Genomic DNA, 22,110 nt, shown 5'->3' with positions numbered 1-22,110 from the left:
TTTGTTTTATTTTCTGTCCCCCCCCCCCCCCCCCCCTACAGACTTTTCTCCTCACTTCTCCTAAGTTCCAAGTACTTGCAGTGAGTGTGTCAGTGTTTCTAAACCTCAATGCTTGCAATTTCTGGACTGCAATTATTCATTTAATAGGTCACAAAGTGTTAACGCAGTCCTAACAGACCACTTACACTTTACAAACAGCCAGTATGCCAGCATATGATGGATTTTCCTGCTGTGGCTGTAAAATCCTAAGACTAACTGCTGCACCTCTACTAATTATATCTTACGCTATCAGTTAGCACTTACTGAACATGTCTCAGCACAGGAAGCATGTTTATTTAGAGAAGGCAAGATACAGTAATGGCTTGCACTTATAACCCTTACACCTATAATACATTTTACTGAATGACCTGCCTGTGTCATTTAACTTTATAAGAGCAGATTGCAAGTTATGAGTTCAATTGAGAATCAGCAGGCAGCTCTCTTATAATCCAGTGTCCAAGTAGACTGAATCCAAGCCAGAAAGCAACTAAAACTGGCAATAGACTGTTATATTTTTTTCGTTCAAACTGCAGGGTGAATGAAAAAATTTGACAGATTCACCCATCCATGCTAAACAGCCTGAATGGATGAATTCCTGCTGGGCTACTGTATTCTGATAGTGTCAGGTGTGCTGCTGTCAGAATGGCCGAACAGTCACAGCAGCCAATTGGCCAAGTTTTGTTTTGCAATGAAATCATCATACACTTATGTATGCTTGACTCTTGCATTATTTTGGATGATGGGCCATCCTGATATACAAGACAGGGATCTCTAAGTGTTAACAATATTCATGATTTCACATTAATTATTCTGCTCAGAGATACCCGCAATGACTTGAGAAGTAGATTTGGTGTTGCGCATATGGCAAACTTTAGGACGTTGTCGGAATTGAAAATTGCAGACATGCAGACATTTTCTTCTAAAATGTACACTTAAATATAAATTCAAAGCCAGTGGTTTCTACTGAAAGAAAATTATGTCTCGGTATCGTTTTCAGAACCACATCTGAAATCTGATTTCTTATCTGTTTCTCATCAAATATGTATTTTTAACTGATGCGCTAACACTTTTGTTCATAAGCTCTAAAAACAGAATTTGAAATAGAAACGTGACTGGTATTTAGTAAATTAGATGAGTGGAAGGGCACACAGACATCATTCTGTGGGTGCATCCAGCCCCCACACTTCTGTGCTGCTAGGTATCCAAGATGGCTTACAGACATTCAGGTCTGCTGCAGTATAGTTCATTTACTGAAGTTTTAGGTGACAAAGAATCTCTCTTTTAAAAATAAATCCACCACTATCTTTATGGAGACACTTCAATTCAATGACGTGTGTATGACCCTGGTTGCCACATTGTATTGTAATAGGGAGGTGTGCGATTCAGCCCTCACAGTACTTAGGTTTGCTTAGACTAACCCCCAGTATTACACCAGGCCAAACATTGGTTTTCGAGTATTCTACATCTCTAAATACACCTAATTGCAAAAATGATCCTTTACATGTGGTCATTCTTACTTGTTGCCTTTTGTTAACATTAGATGCATTGTTACAGAGGCTGGGCCACCAGTCTATATAAAAACATAACTGAAAGTCCATCAACTTAAAATGAAGAAGTTGTTAGATTCATACTGCTGGATGTTGTTTGGTGATAGATAAGGATACATCATGGGGAAATTATCAAAACTGGAGCAGACAGACTCTGGAGCAGTTGCCCATATTAACCAATCAGTGTCTATCGTCATTGCCATAAGCAACTGCTTCAGATTCTGTCTGCTCCAGATTTGTTAAATTCCCCTCACTTTGTTTACATGAATTAGGATTGTTTTGTCATATAGGTTCACACGGATAACTTAGAGGGTTATTCACAAAGCTGCCCGAGCCAGCCGAGTGAATAACCTAGCCGAAGTGAAGTGAGCCGAACGCTGTTCGGCTATTCACTTCTGGCTTGTATGGCTGAAATCAGCCATACATCGGCTCTGTACGGCTGCCTTCGGTCAGCCAAACATACTCTGCATGTTATTGTTCTACTGAGCCAAAGTGCATAGGGACTTTGACTCAGCCGATCCAACATCTGGATCAGCTGAGCCGAAGCTCTGGCAGCTCACTCACTCCTGTTCGCCCCTATTCTCATTCTCTCTATTCTCTGCATTCGGCTCAGCAATTCTGCTCGGTACCTTCATGGTACTGAGCAGAATAGAAAATGAGTGAAAAGAGTGTAAAATAAAATAAGGTTGAAAAATCATTTTTAAAATGATCAAAAATAGAAAAAGTTAAAAAATAGAAAAATATATTTTAAAGAAGAAAAAAATACTAAAGAAAAAGAAAAACAATTGGGTGGAGCTAGCAGTGACAGCTAGGTCGGTCCCAACCGTTTCCTATTGGCCAGCACCTGCTAGAAGAAGAATCTTCAAGCAGGTGCTGGCCAATGAATTGGCCAGCACCTGCTGTCACTTCGGCTCAGTCGAGCTGAAGCATATGGCTTCGGCTCGGCTGAGCCACTCAGCCGCCTTCGGCTGCTGTACGGGCTATTGTGAATAGGCCATACAGCAGCCCTTCAGTTTGACTGAACCAAAGGGCTCTGGCGGCCAAAGAGAGCCGAAGGATGAGCCTTAGCTATGGCTGTATCCTTCAGCTCAATAGTGAATAAACCACTTAATTTTTAGTAATAAACATCCTCATCCCCCATTCCCTTGCTCCTTTTGTCCTTCAAAGCTGTGGCAGGTTGTAACTTTGACTTTCAGTCAGGTGTCCTTCTTTCCACCTACACAGCATAAGGTTTGCCTTATGAGCTAAATGTATAGCCGACTTAGGAGCAAGGATAGACAGCATTAAATATGTACAAGTACAGAAGACTTCTGCCAATAGATGCTATAGAAATTCCATCTACATTCACCCACATATGAACTATATATGTATACTGACAGGTTGCAACAGCTCAAGGTACAATAAGCACAGGTTTTGCTTGGGCAGTGGGAAGATGACCTGTGCCTTATCATTAAAAATAGCAGTTGTCACCAGAATATATAGGTATACAGAACGGTATACAGGTACTGCTCACCTGTATACACTGTGCTGTATATAATACATGTCATAGTGCGCATATATCCCATGCTGTCCATGATGCATTTTAGTTGTATATTGTTTGCTGTACATAAAATAATTCACATTGCTCAGGTTTATACACTGGACTGCGTTCATTCCACACACAATGCTTCTCAGCTGTACAGTCTATGCTGTATATCATTTATACTCGCACTGTAATACACTGCTTACCAAATGGCACTATGTATATTCCTGGGTTCAGGAGGCGTTTCCACTTCTCATAATAAGTACCTCATAGCAGTTTAGAATGATAGCTAAGAGAAAATTATTTATGAATATTCTGTATATATAAATCATATATAAGATATGCATCTGTATCTTATAAAAAAACTTTCTGCACATCAACATTTCTGTACAACTAGCGGGAATTATTACATGTATTTATAGCGTATCTAAACCCAAAAACATAAATTGTATCTGTTGCAGCTTACCAATCCCTAAATGTGGTGTCTGCAATCAGTTTTTTTTTCCCCTCTATTTTCACCTGGTAATCCGGCCAGTAACACACTTCCTGTCTTAAGTTGGGTATACACAGTTAAAATTTTAATGAACTAAATCGATTTCGTAAAGTTTGTTCCACTTTCTAATGGTAGTATTAACTTGGTGAAATTGATGATCGTTTTCGACCTGAGAAAAAATGCATGGAGCGTGGTTGATGAAAAAATGCATGGAGCGACCTCGTTTTCGATCGTTTTCGACCTGAAGAAAAAATGCATGGAGCGTGGTTTTCATTTGGAAAAATCAATTAATTCCAAAACCAAATGTTAAATAAATAAAATAATAAATAAAAATGAAAATCAACAAATTCCCCTCATTGCTGGCGAATGTGTGGTGAGGTAGGATCCCTGGTGCATATTTTCTGGCAATGTAAATCGTTGCGATCTTTTTGGAATCAGGTTTTCCAACTCATATCCCAATTTACATTAGGTAACATAACCCCATCCATCCCCTTAGTGCTTCTCCACATTGGCCTAAATGTATTCCCTCCCTCTTCTAGAACTATTATCATACACATACTGTATGCAGCCAAAATATTAATAGCCCGAAAATGGCTCTCACTGTCACCTCCTAACCTCTCTGAAGTTATTCAATTGACAAACCTACAATGTTCTTATGAACGTATGTTCTCTTATAAAAATCATACATATGTGATATTTTATAACCAATGGTCTCAATGGCTTCAGAAGCCATATTGTACCCTGTGAATGATTGGTTGGTTTTTGTGTTCCCTGTGTCCTTCCCTTCCCCAACCACCATCACAAATGCTTAATCTTATATTTGTATTGCAGTGTCAAACCAGCTGACTTTTGATGATGGTGCTCTGTACCTTGTTATTCCAATGTATATTGTACTTACTCACTGTTAAAATCCAATAAAGATTTATTGAAAAAAAAAAAATGAAAATCAAACAAAATTTCCAACGACAATCGCCATGCCTCTGATGGTATTATCAAACGTTCTGATGGTATTTTTCATTTTCATTTTTGTCCGATATTCATAAGGTTGATGGGCAACGTACAACCGCAAATATTGTACAATTGATCGACTTTTGACTAACCAGCAGGTTAGAAAACTTTGGGCGATCGTACGATTTTCGCAAGGTTGGTGGCGTTTCCGTACGTCAAAATTCATACTATTTACACTGCACATGTGCAGACGAAAATACGTGCGGTCGATTAACGCAATTCGGCCAGGTGCTTTCTTCTAATTCCAGTAATAAAGGCATTGCACTACTTTATCACTATTTAGGCAACACAAACCATTTCTCAAAATCCTCACATATGATTAAATGGGAAAACGAATTGGGAACCACCTTTTCTGATTCTCAATGGGAACAAGCTATCCGGATCTCCTACAAAGCCACGCATTGCTCCTCACACTGGGAAGCCTTCTACAAACTGATCCACCGATGGTACCATACCCCCTATAAGTTAGCAAAATTCTCCAGCACAAATTCCCCTCATTGCTGGCGAATGTGTGGTGAGGTAGGATCCCTGGTGCATATTTTCTGGCAATGTAAATCGTTGCGATCTTTTTGGAATCAGGTTTTCCAACTCATATCCCAATTTACATTAGGTAACATAACCCCATCCATCCCCTTAGTGCTTCTCCACATTGGCCTAAATGTATTCCCTCCCTCTTCTAGAACTATTATCATACACATACTGTATGCAGCCAAAATATTAATAGCCCGAAAATGGCTCTCACTGTCACCTCCTAACCTCTCTGAAGTTATTCAATTGACAAACCTACAATGTTCTTATGAACGTATGTTCTCTTATAAAAATCATACATATGTGATATTTTATAACCAATGGTCTCAATGGCTTCAGAAGCCATATTGTACCCTGTGAATGATTGGTTGGTTTTTGTGTTCCCTGTGTCCTTCCCTTCCCCAACCACCATCACAAATGCTTAATCTTATATTTGTATTGCAGTGTCAAACCAGCTGACTTTTGATGATGGTGCTCTGTACCTTGTTATTCCAATGTATATTGTACTTACTCACTGTTAAAATCCAATAAAGATTTATTGAAAAAAAAAAAATGAAAATCAAACAAAATTTCCAACGACAATCGCCATGCCTCTGATGGTATTATCAAACGTTCTGATGGTATTTTTCATTTTCATTTTTGTCCGATATTCATAAGGTTGATGGGCAACGTACAACCGCAAATATTGTACAATTGATCGACTTTTGACTAACCAGCAGGTTAGAAAACTTTGGGCGATCGTACGATTTTCGCAAGGTTGGTGGCGTTTCCGTACGTCAAAATTCATACTATTTACACTGCACATGTGCAGACGAAAATACGTGCGGTCGATTAACGCAATTCGGCCAGGTGCTTTCTTCTAATTATCGCTGATCCAAATTTGTGATAATCGGACAGGATAGGGCCGCCGTACGAAAATCGAGTGTATGGGCACCCGCATTGCGGCCAGCTCATTTTGTTGTGGAGGGGGCATGGTTGTGCATTAACCTCAATGGCACCATAGCCACACCCTCCAGTCGCAATGCGATCAGCCGCATGGGGACGCATCAATGCCTGCGGTGTGGTCAGAAAAAATGCTGCATACACTATTTTTTCTGACCGGACCAGAACGCAGGCATTGATCTTCATGTGCGGTCGATAGCAATTTCGGTCGGAGGGTGTGGCTGCTGTGCCATTCACTTCAATGCACCATCACGCCCCCTCCCGTCCCACAGCAAAGCAAGTCGGTAGGAATGCGAACCAGTGCGTTCCGGCCAGAATTAGGCCTGAACACACTGTGACTGGTGTGAACTAGCCCTCAATCCTTTATCTGCCACGTTTGATGGACACCTTGGTCTGTTAAAGGTAACGTAAAACTCACAGACTTACTAGCTGGATGACCAGGTGAAAATAAAGGAAAAAAGCCTAAACAAGAAAACTAATGCAGCCACCACATCTAAAAAAAAGTCAAACTGAGATATATATAAAAAAAAATAATTTTGGGTTTATAGACGATTAAGTCAAGGGTAGCTGGATTGTAAGGTCACCCAAACCAGAGGCTACTTATTAAACATTGGCTTTTATAAATGAGTATATACTGGATAAAATATATCTGTACCCTATACCCTCTAGACCAGGGGTCTCAACTCAATTTACTCGTGGACCACTGGACAATTTTTTTAGTCCCGTGGGGGCAGCTACTATATACAGTACCAGTGTTAATGTCTGCACATGTTGAAAGCGGCAACTTTCACCCATTCAAGTTAATGATCGGGTGACAGCATGTAAACGCCTGCACACCGCATGTAATCATATGTGATATGATTACAAGCAGTTACAAAAACAATCACTATCCCTGGATAAACAATCGTGTATCAAGAGAGAGTGATTGATTCCTAACTGCATGTAATCCTTTCACATATGATTACATACGGTGTGCAGGCGTTTACATGCAGCAGCTGTCACCCGATCATTACCTTGGATGGGTGACAGTTGCTGCATGTAAATGGCAGATTAGGGATCCCTGTGCAGGAAAACGCACGTTTATGACACAGGAATCCCTAATCGCACCTGAAATATAGTTGTGAATGGGGCCTAATATACACACACACACACAGACACACACACAGAAAGATACAACCCCCCCTTACTAATACACCCTCCATCTTTCCTTCCAAGCCCCCTCACCTGCTTGCATCTTTACAGGGAGGAGGCACATCATCCCCTGGTGATCTAGTGGTGATTAGTAAGGTCAGCACTAGACCTTACTAATCACCACTGGATCACCAGGGAATGATGTGTATTGTTCGGCCGGAGCTCAGAACTGACAGAGCTCCGGCCGGATCTGACAGGAGCAGCTCTGCGGTCTGCATCCGACAGAGATGCAGACAGTGTAGCTGTTCCCGCAAGTCAGGCACGCGGTCCGTGACCGTGTGCCCGACTTGTCAGCTAGCAGCGGGCCACAAGGTACCTACTCGCAGACCGGTACTTTGAGACCCCTGCTCTAGACTAACATATTTACTGGCCTCCTGTTTGCATTGTGCAATATATACTAGTTATATTGCACTGTACCTCGTGTGCGTTTACACCTTTGCCTATATAGGGAACTATTTTTATATTTTATTTCCCGACATTGAGACAATCAATATCTGATTGTTTTTGTCATCACAATCCCTCCTATGTTCAGAATAAGCACACATTTTCCAGTAAATATATTATTATTATTTTTTTTGTAGAAACTAGTTAAATTGTAAAAAAAAATTTTCATCTCTACAACAATGGTAAAATATAATATTTTAAGCCTATCCAAGCAAAAAACAGCTCCCTGTTGTACACAATCTACATAGTAATGCAACCCGCATTACTAATATCTCATTTATTTTTCTGTATGTTATTGTCACTATGTGCACTATTAGCATTTTCTAATTAAGTTTTAGCAGACAGCAGACTAATTATAAGCATGTTGATTGAATTGAGCCAGTCTCAAGTCTGTGGCCAGTGACAAACCTTTATAAACTTATACCTAAATGTTCAGTAATTATAACACAGTCAGCAAAGGACTACGGTAGGGAGATGAATGAGTGCCCTTGAGATTACTCCACCTTTAATAATCAGAACAGGTCAATTGGGTCAATTACTGATTCAGTTTGCCTGGTGTCTTCTGCATGTAAATCAGCTTACTGGCAGCTTAGAAAGTACTTTAATTATAACATTTATTTTATAGTCTTTATCTCTGCAATTGCAGGAATTTCCAATACAGGATAATGAAATGTGCCAGATGGAAAAGTACTATATTAGTTCAGAAAATGCTGAGCAAGATATTTAGAAAGCAACTCCTTCATAGTACTTCTGTATTGTGGATCGTGCAAGGAAAAAAGGTTATTTTACATTCTGCTTATGAAAACCCAAAAATATTGAACTGAAAACGTGAAAACTCTTTGCATGCATACAAATATACTATTAAATGTGGTTATGCTTTCAGGCAAACGTCATTAATGACCCATTCACATTGATGCTTTATGGTAATGCACAGTAAAATCAGTGATCTACTGCTTGTTACCACAATTCATTTTGAATGAAACCCAACGCATTACAATAGTAAGCAGCAACAGCCAAACTGCAGAACACCACAAGCCACATGTCATGCATTGTGGTGTACTGTGTTAAAAAAGGGCCAGGTCCACTGTTTAGTGCATTAAGCTCAGATGCCAGCCCATTCAAAATGAATGTGCTGCCTTAACACATGATAGTGAAATTCATAGTGTGAATGGATCCTAAGGGCCTGTTCACGCTAAGTGCAGTGACTGGCATTTATTCACACTTGTTTAATGCCAGTCACTGCAAGGGCACACAGAAGACAACTTTTTTCTGCATACCCTGTTCACACTACAGTGCTGCCTTTAGGTTGGTTGCAGAGCTCACCTGAAGTCACCATCCATTTTCACACTCCAGTTCTGCTGCAGGGTATAGGAATGGATGAAATGTCACCATTTTACTATAGTTTTAAACAAAAAAAATTAAACAGTGCCTTGCCTTGAGACAAGGCAAGGCACCGCCCCCCACTGCCTACATACATGGACCCTGGTTTGCTAAAATGATTGGTTTTAGCATGCAGCTAGTGTGAACAAGCACCAAATGTGTTTGTTGTGTCCCACCTACATGCTATTGCATGTGTCTTTATCATGTTCTGGTATACACTGAGTGGCCAGATTATTATGACCACCCCATCAGTACTTCGTTGGGCCACGAGATGACTCGATATGACTTAGTTGGGCTGCCTCGTGACTCCTCGAGATGTTGAAAGGTGATGCGAGGAATCTGACACTGCACTGTTGCCCTTTCGTTGTCTTGTACCAGTCTTGCCACTATCCGTTCTGCCCTAACATTGACTAGTCGCTGATGGCCACAATTCGCACGTTCAGACCCAGATTTTCATCTGACAGTCCAGTCTTTAAACACTTTAACAACAGCTGCTCTTGAAAATGTAACAAATTCTACTGTCGTGGTAAACAACCTGCTTCCCTATTTATAATGGTCTGGCCCTCAAGCAACTTCAGTGCGAAATTATAGCTAATTATAGATAATTTGCCTACAAACATCAGGTGGTCATAATAAACTGGCCACTCAGTGTATACTTACATCCAATGGTAGTTTAGGGCCACTACAATTTGTTTATCTTCTGCATTTGGTATGTTCCTTCTGTTTACCATGCTTTGTGTTAATACAGTCCTAGCTAGACCTTCCCTGTTTTTCTCATGTCCCCTCAGATAGTTCAATTCATCGCAGAGACAGTGCTGAGGAAAATCACTGTCTTCTAACACTTCAAAAGCTAGAAAAACATCCTCTGTAATGCACTTATCTGAAGTAAAACTATGCTGGATTCAACTTCTGGGCGTTATTGAAAAGTTAAGCTGTGGATTGTGCCAATTTCGCAAGCAGCCATACGTTCTGCATAGACGGAGTCTAAAGAGCTATGGCATTGCATATATCCGCATTTAAAACAGAACAGTGTTATAAGGCAGAATTAGAATAAGTGCTTAAGCCTGGCTTGATAACACCGCCAGTCATTCCATGTATAGCAGTTCTCAGATTCAGAGAGAAAGAGGAAACATTTCTAACCTTTGCAGAATGCTGTGAGCCAGATATTCAACAGTGCCTATAGAAGAGGAAAGAATAGGGATGATCTCACTAGTGTGCTGACATTTCTTCTTGTTCATTCTTGGGACAGACTTAACTGCTGTGTATACTGCATGACCCATGACCTGGCTGTGCTGCCCGTCAGTCTGGATTACAAGACTTCCTAAAAACATTTTGGATCTTTATCAGGTAACAAGAACTTACATACTTGTATTTTAACTGTGTTTTTAGAGGATTCATTTTCAAGAAACCTTGCGAGTACGGCAATACAAAAGTTGCTCCTGTGTTGTTTTATTCATAGGTTTAGGTAAAAATGAGTATAGCAATACAGGAGTAGCTTTTTATGACTTACCGTCAATGGTGTCGGCACTTATATTGCTATACTAATAGGTTTACAAGTAAACTCATAAATATAGCAATTCAGGAGCAGTTTTTGCTGACTTCGTATCAGCTTTTGCTAACTTAATGTCAGTGGTGCAAGATCATAGTTCTAAACTTGATTCTGGCTTCAATCATTTGGTGCAGTGTGAAAAAAGAAAATCAAACAAACATTCACACCTGAGCATGAGCGTTTACAGGTGATTTTGGAACGCTTTTGATTTTTTTCAGGCTTATTTAGGCTTGAGCATTTTGTTTTAGCCAATGGAAAGCTAGGTACTAGCAGAAGTGGACGGTTGTTTAGCCTATTTGAGGTGTTTCCATTAAAGTCTATGGGGCCAAAGATGCCCTATCCTGCTTCAAAAGTAGCTAATTTACCTTTTGGAGCATCAGGGGGTTGAGCTTCAGGCATCTAAGCGCTCTTATGTGAACAGGCATAATTTAAAAGCTTAGGATTTTGGTTGTTGGAGCATCCTGGAGCTTTGTGCTCCCAGTTACAAAATACTCAGGTGTAAGGGCTTGTTTTCACCAGCCTGTGTGCTCATCGCTCTGTCCCGTGCCCGGAAAGCAAAGGATTGCATACACAAAGTGTCCTTGCGTTCTAGGGTGGGAGGGGGCGTGGCAGTGCCAATCCTGTCAATGGCACTGCAGACATGGCCCCCACCCACAGTAGGATCAACCGCACAGGACCACTTGGTAATACAATGCCCTGCGCTCCAGTGCGGTACGATTGCAAAAAAAAGAGCATGCGCGAAATACAAAATACAAACGCAGGGCATTGTATTTCCATGTGGTTGTGGGCGGGGGGCGTGTCTGCAGTACCATTGACATGAATGGCACTGCCATGCCCCCTCCCGCCCCAGAACGCAAGGAGACTTTGTGTATCCGATCCTTTGCGTTCCGGGCATGGTGGAAACAAGCCCTAAATCAGGGCTAAGACCCAGGACATAGAGCTGAAAAAATTACTAACCACTTATTTAACACGCTGGATGAAGATTCTGCAGTCTGTAATGGATGAGAATTTTGCAGTGTATGCATCTTTGAAATATTTTGCTGAGAAAAATAAAATTATTGGTGAACTATATTTATTGCAAAGATTTTTGGAAAATTTTTTTGCAGCTTTATATGTTTCTATATTCTGAAGAAATAACTGTTTTCCCTATGAAATCCTTTCTCGTACTGATTTTTGATTATCTGAGCAATATCCTTGTTTTGTAAAAACAAAAACTATAGAGTCTGCATCTCTTTAGGTGAGGATACACCTTAGAGAGCATCTCACCAAAATTGTAAATCCTGTTACTTAGGATCACAGAATTACAGCTTGTAGTTATAATTCTGGTTACAGAAACATTTCCAGAAAGTAGTGATTAATGGTTAATTCTCTAACTGGAATAAAGCTGTGAGTGGTTTGCCTCAGGGGTCTGTCTTTTCAACTGTAGAACTTGTCTAACTTGTTTAGTTATTATATTGAGGTAATAGAAGTTACATTCTGTTATTTGAAACTATGCAGGCACAAGATGTATCATCATTATAAGATTTATAGGTGGGTGGGCAGTTACATGGCAGACAATGTTTAATATTGAAAATGTAAAGTTATGCACTTAAGAGGTAAAAAGTATGCATGCAACATACTCTTCGTAGGGGATACAGTTGGTGAATCTGTACTGGAAAAGTATTTAGGGGTCCTTGTAGAACACAGACCTAGCAACAGCATGAAATGCCAATTTGCAACTTACAAGGCTAACAAAATGCTCCTATGTATTAAATAGAACATATATTCGAAAGTTAAATAAACAATTCTACCACTTTTTTAAAAAAAAACACTGATTCAGCCTCATCTTGAATATGCATTTCGGTTTTCATCACCAATCCATATAAAAAAATGTCTTTAAATTAGATAGAGTTCAGAGAAGGACAATTCTTAAGGGGGTTAGAGGACCTCGATTATGAGAAACAATCATATAAGCTGTAATAACCTTTTTACTTCAAGGTCCCTGAAGAAGATACATGGCCAAGATTTAAGACAAGACACAATGGGGGGAATTTATCAAAACTGGAGCACACAAAACCTGGAGCAGATTTGCACTGCAGCCAATCAGCTTCTCTGTCTCATTTTCAAATCAAATGCTGATTGGTTGCCATGAGCAACTGCTCCAGGTTCTCTCTGCTCCAGTTTTGATAAATTCCCCCTAATAGGTTTAATCTTAAACCGAAAAAGGGTTCTTTACTGTTAAAGCAGTGAAAATGTAGACATCTCTTCTCCAGGAAGTAATATTAACTGAAAGTAATAATACATTCACAACACTTTAAGGTTTATCAGTGGGAGATTCAGGTATTCATCCAATCGCAAGTATGGGGTCAGGAAGGATTTTTTTTTGCCTTCCTTTGGATCAAAAACCTAACACTCACAGCCATACACACAGAGCTTAAACTTGATGGACCTGTGTCTTTTTTCAAAACCAATCAAACAAGCAGAAAGTGAGACATCCAAAAGCGGAATATCCTCAGGTTGTCACATTGAGAAGAAGTAACCTTTGCTTTTAATCGTTTTAAAAAAAAATCAGTGGTTTTAGGCTGAATTGTACAGGTCTTATAACATTCATTTACAAAATGACTTGTGTAGCAATTATATTTTGATATTACTTGTTTAGAAAAAAAGTAGAGATTTCTTTTAAAAACAAGTCCTGTATTTGCAACTTCGCAAATGGACCTTAAAAAGAGCTAACCTGTGTGTAGAACAAAAGATGCCCAAGTGTTACATAAACCCATTATGGTCCCTCGGGTACCCAAATGTTTCCAGACATGTCTGTCTTTAGCTTCTAAAGGAAATCTGTGTTTTTTTCTTCTGAGCTTGGCTAATCTAAGGCAGCTAATTTCTTTCACCACCCCATTTTAAAGCATTCTGTGGCAGGCATGCCACTCCTACTGATGCTAAACTAATAACCACAGTTAAGTATCAGTATTGAAGACTGCTTCCAAAAGTGACAGGTATCTTTGTCTCAGGTGAGAAGAGACAGAGTCACTCAAAAGAGCAGTCACATTTGATCTAGGTAAATCTAGGTAAATTAGCTTTTGCTCTACCTCCAGTGTTGGGTGCCACATTACAAAATACAACAGCAAAATGTTTTCCAGCACACTTACCAGCCAGCATGCAAAAAAACTTGTCTAACCGCTAAGGTTAAAAACAGAGGTTTTAGATGCACGCCTTCTGCAGAAAATGTGAAACCCGCACTGCCTCGTCAAGGCACCTCTATGTAGTGCAGTCCTAACTCTAGCCTATGAGAGTCTCCATCTTGGAGCACATGTAGCAAAAGATAAAATTGGGTGCAGGTTTGCCAGGAGGCAGCCCAACCCCCTTTAAAGGCTCAGGAACACACAAACATTTTGCTGTTATATTGTTTAAAGCCCATCCATTTGCACCTTGCTTTAAAGCTGGTGATAAGTTGATTTCCCTTGTGTGTCCCTGTGCCTTTAAAGGGGGTTGGGCTGCCTCCTGGAAGTCCTGCACCCAATTTTATATTTTGCTATATGTGCTCCAAGATGGAGACTCTCATAGGTTAGAGTTAGGATCGTACTACACAGAGGTGCCTTGACAAGGCAGTGTGGCTTTCACATATTCTGCAGGAGACGTGTATCTAAAACCTCTGATTTTAACCTTAGCAGTTAGACCATTTTTTTTGCATGCTGGCTGGTGAGTGTGCTGGGAAACTTTTGCTGTTGTACTGTTTAAAGCTCTTCCATGTGCACCTTGCTTTAAAGCTGGTGATAAGTTGCTGAGTGTGTTTGCCATTTGTTTTGCTTGTTTTGCCCAAATTATAAAATGACAGCACCAATTTCTCAGCTTTAAACCATAGAATACAAGACATATTTACCCTCAATCTATGTCTAAGGCTGTGCTTAAATATTTAGCCATTAAAACCATAACCTGGTCCTACGAAGTCCTCCTCTGTATGCCTGGTCTGGTTGATTATACAGAACTCAAAGAGTGTTGCTCCCACTATATTTTTTAAAACTTTGAAGAGGTCGATGTCCCCAAATGCTGACTATATGACTCAGTCATCTTCTCAGGAGATAAAACTACCAGCAGGAACATCAACCTGAAGTAGGCATTTTACATTGTGGACAGGTTGGCATATTTACCTTTGCAGTCCCAATGGGCGATGTCTCTGATGAGTATGACCAAGATATTGGTATACTATTACCCAATACTGGAAGCATAAATAGATGTCTCACTGTTTTCTTCATGGAAAACTCCTTGAAAAGACTGGGACATAAAAAAATCTATGCAATTAATTTGTCAAGTATGTGAGTGTTCTCTTAGTTCCTTCATGGAAGCTAATATGAAGTTGAGTTGAGACAAAGGGTGCTCCAATAACTCCATACCCTTAATAAACACACATTCATATTATATGAGTCAGATGTGTTATAACTAGTAGCATTGGGTTTATTGTTTCACCAATACTGGAATACAACTAATGACCACTTTAAAAAAATGTCATCCCCAATAACCATGCTATTATTGTGTAGACAATTGTACTGTCTACATTGCCAATGCCTTTGTATTCCAAACAGGATCCAGTTGCCTTCTAATTTGTCTACTTGATGGACATACTATCAGAGGAGTCATATACTGTATGCATGGGTACCTTGAGAACGGAAATTAAAAATCAAATTCACAAACTTAGAATTCTTCTTTTATTTTTCAGAGATCATCGTGATATTAATGTAAAATCCGCAAACTTGATACATAGTAAGTCAAAGTTTTTCACCTTTACAAATCCTCTAGAAAGGACAATGTGTTGTTCAATTATGATAATGCTTCATTTGTCTCTGTGAAGGGCTTTGAACAATTATTCTCAACTGTTCAAAACATGTGCTAATTGGGCTTTATGCAAACATTACTTCTCAACGTGTATCATTCATTTTGCTTATTTCCTTTCAATCCACTCATTAGAATTCCCCATGTTAATAATTAAGATATAGAAAAAATCATGTGAGATTTTCTAAAGAACATCTATGAATTAATTTCCAGGATCATACACAAAGGTATAAGAATGACATATTACATTGCATTACAAATTGCAGCCATGAAAATAGCTGCAATAAATAATAAAACACTACTTTAGAGTAGATTAACTACTTGCTGTCTCTGCCATGAACATAAATGGCATACAAACTTCAGTTCTTCTTAGGTACCTCTTACGCCCCAATATGCCAGCCGTACAATACCTTTTCCATAAACATAGAAGTTCATAGAATTTGTTCAGTTCCCTTGTATAAAATAAATAATGAATTTTTACAGACTGCATTGGCTTTTAAAGTACAGCCTAATATATCTGTTATATTTTATGGACTGCATTAAAGGCAAACTTTAATTGTTTTGGGTCTATTTTATTTTAGTTGTTGTTATATCTTTTTTATAGCAGGTTTGAAACTACTGTTTTATATCTGTTTTTTTAGAGTCTATATATAATCTTTTTATTTTACAAATAAAGATTTGATACATGAGAAAGGATTCCAAGAGTACACTGGGTTAGCTAAAGAGACTGAACTGACATACAGTACATGTATGCCTCCAACCAAGACATGAGTCCCTGGTGAGGACTCATTCAATTCTTACTGTTATATTCTCTTTAAAAGTTAATTGAATTATGTCCATTGGACTCTGGAGTTTCTCTTCAATCTGCCATAATCTACATAGTGTGATTTACTGTATATCTTTCTGTTTTATATATCCGTTACATTAATAAAAGTAACCCAGGAAATGAAAATTGGAAAACAATTATGGCTCAGTTTACCCCCAAAAATAAGTTATTAGCCATGCTATCTTTAAAGTGTATGTCTGGGCAAAATAAAAATTAACAAATATTCAGAGAGAGAAAAATACTGATGTACAAAAAATTCCAATGTAATCCTAACCTCCTGTTTGAGCTGACAACACATTGACTGCACTGAAATAACAAACAGTGTTTTTAGCCCTGCCCAGTTCTCCTTTAATGGAATACAGAACAACTCCCTCTCTACCCATCTCTACAGATCTCTACAGACGTGCAGTTCCGATGAGCGCATGGCGGCATACTCCCATAGAGAAGAACAGGCTGCTGCATGCAATCACATGCAGCACCTGTCGTTCCCGGGAGCGGCCCGATTGGCCGTGCACGCAGCACGGATCTGTATGTTCCGGCTGTTAGTTGTGTGAATGAGACCTTATTCTCTCAGGTAATTGTAGCTTGTTTTTAAATATCTGTACTAGACCATTTTCTAATAAAGGTTTTCTTTCAAAAAGTGATTGAACACTTCCTCATTTCCCCGATCCTAAATGTCCTGGATTTTTTTTTCTAGGGTTTATCTTGCATGACAATTGCTACATTAATAAAATTAAGCATCATACAAGGCCCATTGCTATTATAGTTAATGGAATTGTTTCAAAGTTAAGAGGAATTCAGCTCATTCTACATAATGAGATATCTTCATAAGGAACTGCTTCAGTCATTAAAAGGGAAAAAAACAGATAAAGGTAATAATGTAAAATGCTTCTAAAGTACATCCAGGAAAAAGGTCATTATTATATTCATAAGCATCTTTAATTCAATAAAATATCCCAACAGGCTTACAAAAGGTACCAGAAAATCACATTTCAAAACGCATTTTTTCCCTCTTTTATTTATGCTGCTGCCAAATATATATTTTGCAATGCTGTTTTAGTGGCTGGTGTCAAACATACATATTGGATTGCTGTTTTAGTGGCATGTGAAAAACTACAATGGCATGCGTGTGTCACAAGCTCCCATAGGACTCCGAATTTTCAAGGACATTCGGCAGGAGTGCCAAAACAAATGCCCCATAATGACTTGAAGTGAACTTTAAACTGTAGTTAGGTGCATTAGTCTGGCCAATGTCTTGTGAACAATGTGCCAGTCCGCTCACTATAAATGTCAGTGTGCATTGGAATATAGCGAGTAGACATGTGCGATTCGTTTCGTTCCGAATCGAAATTCGGACGAATTTTCGTAAATTCGGACATTCGGATGTATCCGAATTCCGAATTACAAACATAACGAATGCAAACGAATCCGAATTTCCTTTTCCGAAATTCGGTAGCGTTCGCACGAACGTTTGTTTCGTTTTCTGTTCTTATTCGTTTCTTATTAGTTTCTTATTCGTTTCGTTCGTTGGAGCAAAGTGACATTAGAGAAGGAGAAAAATATTTTTTCCCCCTCAAATGTCACTTTTGCTGCAAACGAACGAAACGAATAAGAGACGAATAAGAACAGAAAACGAAACGAACGTTCGTGCGAACGCTACCGAATTTCGTCCGAATCCGAATTCCGAATCCGAATTGACTTTCACACCCGAATCCCGAAAAACGAAATAACACAAATCCGAATTTAAAACGAAACGAAACAAATTTTTTGGCAGTGCACATGTCTAATAGCGAGGGACAGCTGACAGTAATTGCAGGGAAAGACAGTCAGCATTATACAGTGCTATATACAGTGACATATACATTGCTGTATTTCAGGGGTCTCAAACTCAATTCACTGGTGGGTCACTGGACAAATTTCCTTCACCCATGGGGGCCGCTTGCCAAATTTCATAAAATGTCATACTTCAAAAAACAAAATGTAACTACCAGTGGTAATGTCTGCGTGTTTAAAATGTGAGTGCTGTTGGTATGTGTGTTAATGATTCTGTGTCATATCAGTGTGTATACATGTGTATATGTGTGTGGAGTGTTAGTATGTGAATGTTTTTTTCCCCACAGTTTTTAAATCTAATCATAGAGGACCAACAGATTCACTCACACACAGAAATACACACACACACATAGAAATACACACATACAGAAATACGCACATAGAAATACACAAATGCAAAGAAATACACACATACAGAAATATGCACACACACAAAAAGAAATGCACACACGTGTAGAAATACGCAAACACATGAAAAAAAAAACACACAAAGAGAAATACACACATACAGAGAATTACGCACACACCAAAATATGCGCACAGACAGAAATATGCGCACAGACAGAAATATGCACACAGACAGAAATATGCACACAGACAGAAATATGCACACAGACAGAAATACACAAACACACATAGAAAAATGCACACACATAGAAATACACACACAGGAATACACACACAAACACAAAAATTCACATACATACAGAAATCCACACATACAGAAATACGCACACACACACACATACACAGAAATACACCCCTACACACATACTAAAACACAATAATACACCCCACCCGCACACACACATAAAAAAGAAATAGCCACTCCCCTGCTCACATTGCTTACATTTTTTTTTGCAGAAAAGAGGCACATTTCCTGGTGGTCTTGTTGATTAGTAAGGTCTGCACCTTTGGCTGTTGCAGATATTAATAATCCTTCCTTCCGGATGATCAGTGAAGGCTGTCAGAGTGCTGGCCGAAAGGAGCAGCTATGTGGTCTGAATCTGACAGAGATGCAGACCATGTAGCTGTTCCCAAAAGTCAGGTATGTGATACATAAATGTGTGCCCGACTTGTCAGCCAACTGCAGGACACATGATACGAACCGCGCTGGCTGGCACTTTGAAACCACTGCTGTATATTGTCACTGATATATTACAGTGAATTGAAGTTTGGGGGGCTAGAGAGAGTGGAGTATTACCCCAGGTGTATTCACCATGAATAGACCCCACAGTCCTTTTTAGGACTACGGGGTCTATTCACGAAGCTGCCGAAGGATCTAGCCGTAGCTTTGGCTGAACCTTCGGCTAGCTTCAGCCCCAGGACCCCTTCGGTTCAGTATTCACTATAGCCCGTACAGCTCCCGAACGTGGCCGAGCGGCTCAGTCGAGCCGAACGCATATGCCTCGGCTGAGCCGCGCTGAAAGCCGAAGCTGGCCGAGCGGCCAGCCATTGGCCGGCCGACAGCCTGCTTCTGACAGCTGGGCGGAGCTAACCAGTGACACTGATCTCCAAACAGTAAACTCTTCCTGGCGCTCCGGGAGTCTCCCGGCGCCAGGGAGAGAAACACTGCTGTTTCTTTTTTTTTTATTCTGACACGGAGCTGTGTCAGAATAGAAAAAAAGAAAAAAAATGTTTTGCCCATTGGATAGGATCGGCTGAGTTGAACTCCTTCTGCACTTCGAGTACCTCTGAGGGACCGAGCAGAACAGCCGAGCCGAATGTCGCTCAGCGGCATTCGGCTATTCACTCACTGCTGTTCGGATTCTATAAGAATAGTAGTGTTCGGCTCACTTCACTTCAGGTCAGTCATTCACTCGGCTGCCGACGGCAGCTTAGTGAATAGACCCCTATGTTTTGTTTGTGTGTGTGTGTCAGCAACTAGTTCTGTTGCGGTGTTGATACTGTTTTCCATTTTTGGGGTTTTTTGGGTGTTGGTTGAATTTTTTTCTATACTTTATCTTTGTTTAATTTAAGTTTCCCAAGCAAAACAAAAAACAAAAAAGAGTTTTTGGTTATATATTTTTAGGGCTGGTGTTTGGGGTTATGTGTTCTTTTTTTCTGGGTGTTTCTTTGATGGGTTTATTTCTATGTAATTTTGTCAGGGTCTCTTTTTGTTTTCAGGGGCATCAGCAGCATGAACTTGTGGGTGACAGAGAAAAAGCTGCGGTTTATTTGAAGAACAGCACTGCATGATATTGTGGTCCAATTTAGTGCACAAAAGTACCACATTGTAAATTGCATCAAAGCCCACATCGCCATACAACCATTGTCATAGCTGGTAATAAAATTAGAGAACCACCAATTTCTATATACCATGTCTGTGAGGCCTAAAAGGAAGGGTAGAGGTAGTGCACATGCAGCTATACGGGGGCAAGCAGGTTCTGTATCCACAAGCTGGCCACACTTAACAGAGGCATGGCATGTCTGCCTTTCTTTTTTGGCAGTGTGCATGCTATACAGTTAGAGCAATCCTTCTCCTTTTTTTCAGGTGACAGAAAAGAAGAGTTTGCCTGCCCCCCAGACACAGTAGACCAGCTCACGTTTGTAAAAATGAACCTGTCCTGGATCAGCAATAAAAACCAAGCCCCTGATGGTAATGATAATGATTACATTTTGTGTGATTCTTAACCCAACAACATTATTATATGTTAGAGCCTAAGCGTCTCCTTTTTCCATTGTTGGCCTGTGACAAATACCACCTCCTGCCATTATTACCATCTAATGCCAACATGACCACATCCTGCCACCATTCACAGTTTCTTCTACCACTGCTGGCCTGATACCATAACCCCTCCTGCCACCACTGTAGGCCTGCCAGCATCACCATCCCCTGCTGCCTCTACAGCTGTTTGTTGCTACTAAAATTTCAAGGCACCACACCAAATGTTTCTGCAGCTTTTTCCCAGTTGTAGTAACTTGTAAACTTTGGTAGGGTCAATCCTAGATTTTGAATTAATTTTTCTATTGGATTGTGATGTTCAGCACATAAATAATTGAAACTTATTGCTTTCGCATTTGTTTCCCTGTTATAAAAACTTGTTTTTGGCAGTGTCAATGCTGCATTCTACATCAATATTATGGAGCTTTGACACCAAAACCTCAACAACAAGAGGGTTATTCACTATTGAGCCGAAGGATCTAGCCGTAGCTTCGGCTGATCCTTTGGCTCGCTTAGGCTGCCAGAGCTCTTCGTTTCAGTCGAACCAAGAGGCTGCTGTATGGGCTATTCACAATACAAGGAAATATCATGCAGATTGTCTATTTTAGTGCTCTGCCTCAATCAATAATATTTGATGGTCTCTTTGAAATTTTGTGGCCAAACAGTTAATTATTGCATTATACACTTTATTGTAAACTGGCCTGGTCTCTCCTTCTGAAATTGCATCAATAATATGTACAACAATGTTTGCCTTCTGTCTCAGAAAAAAATACAGTGTCATTTTTATTTTTTTCCAGATGCAGTCTGCCCTGTAATCCTTTTAAAATATTTACATTCTGTGCAGCAAATCTGTACAACTTTGTTTTTTGTATCAAAAAAGATTAAAGACTAATGTAATATTTCTTTATGAAATCAGTCTGCTCTGTCTCTATGAAATTGCATCATATTAAAAATGATTACATACTTTGCAACAAATCTTTAGAATTAATTTTTTTCTTCTATCTCCAAAAAAACTAAACTATAATGTAGTAGTTGTAGATTAAATCTGCCTGCTTTCTCCCTCTGAAATTGCATCTTGGCAAAAAAAAAGGAGTAAGTCAGAATAGCAAATATTTCCAATGTTTCTGCCTTCAGTTTCAGAAAAAGGACACCTTCTTATTTCCTGATGTAACATAGTAAAATAGTAGGTGAGGTTGAATAAACACGTGTGTGCGTGTCTGTCTGTATTTATATGTATTTAACACTTCTCATATCCTTTTAGTGTCTGAAGAAACTCATCTAGAAGTTTCTTGAACTTTTTCTATTGGATTGTGATGTTCAGCACATAAATAATTGAA

Source organism: Nanorana parkeri, unplaced genomic scaffold, assembly GCF_000935625.1.
Source record: "Nanorana parkeri isolate BGI_ZX_2015 unplaced genomic scaffold, ASM93562v1 scaffold2115, whole genome shotgun sequence".
Taxonomy (NCBI): Eukaryota; Metazoa; Chordata; class Amphibia; order Anura; family Dicroglossidae; genus Nanorana; species Nanorana parkeri.
Note: the sequence above shows the minus strand (reverse complement) of the source record.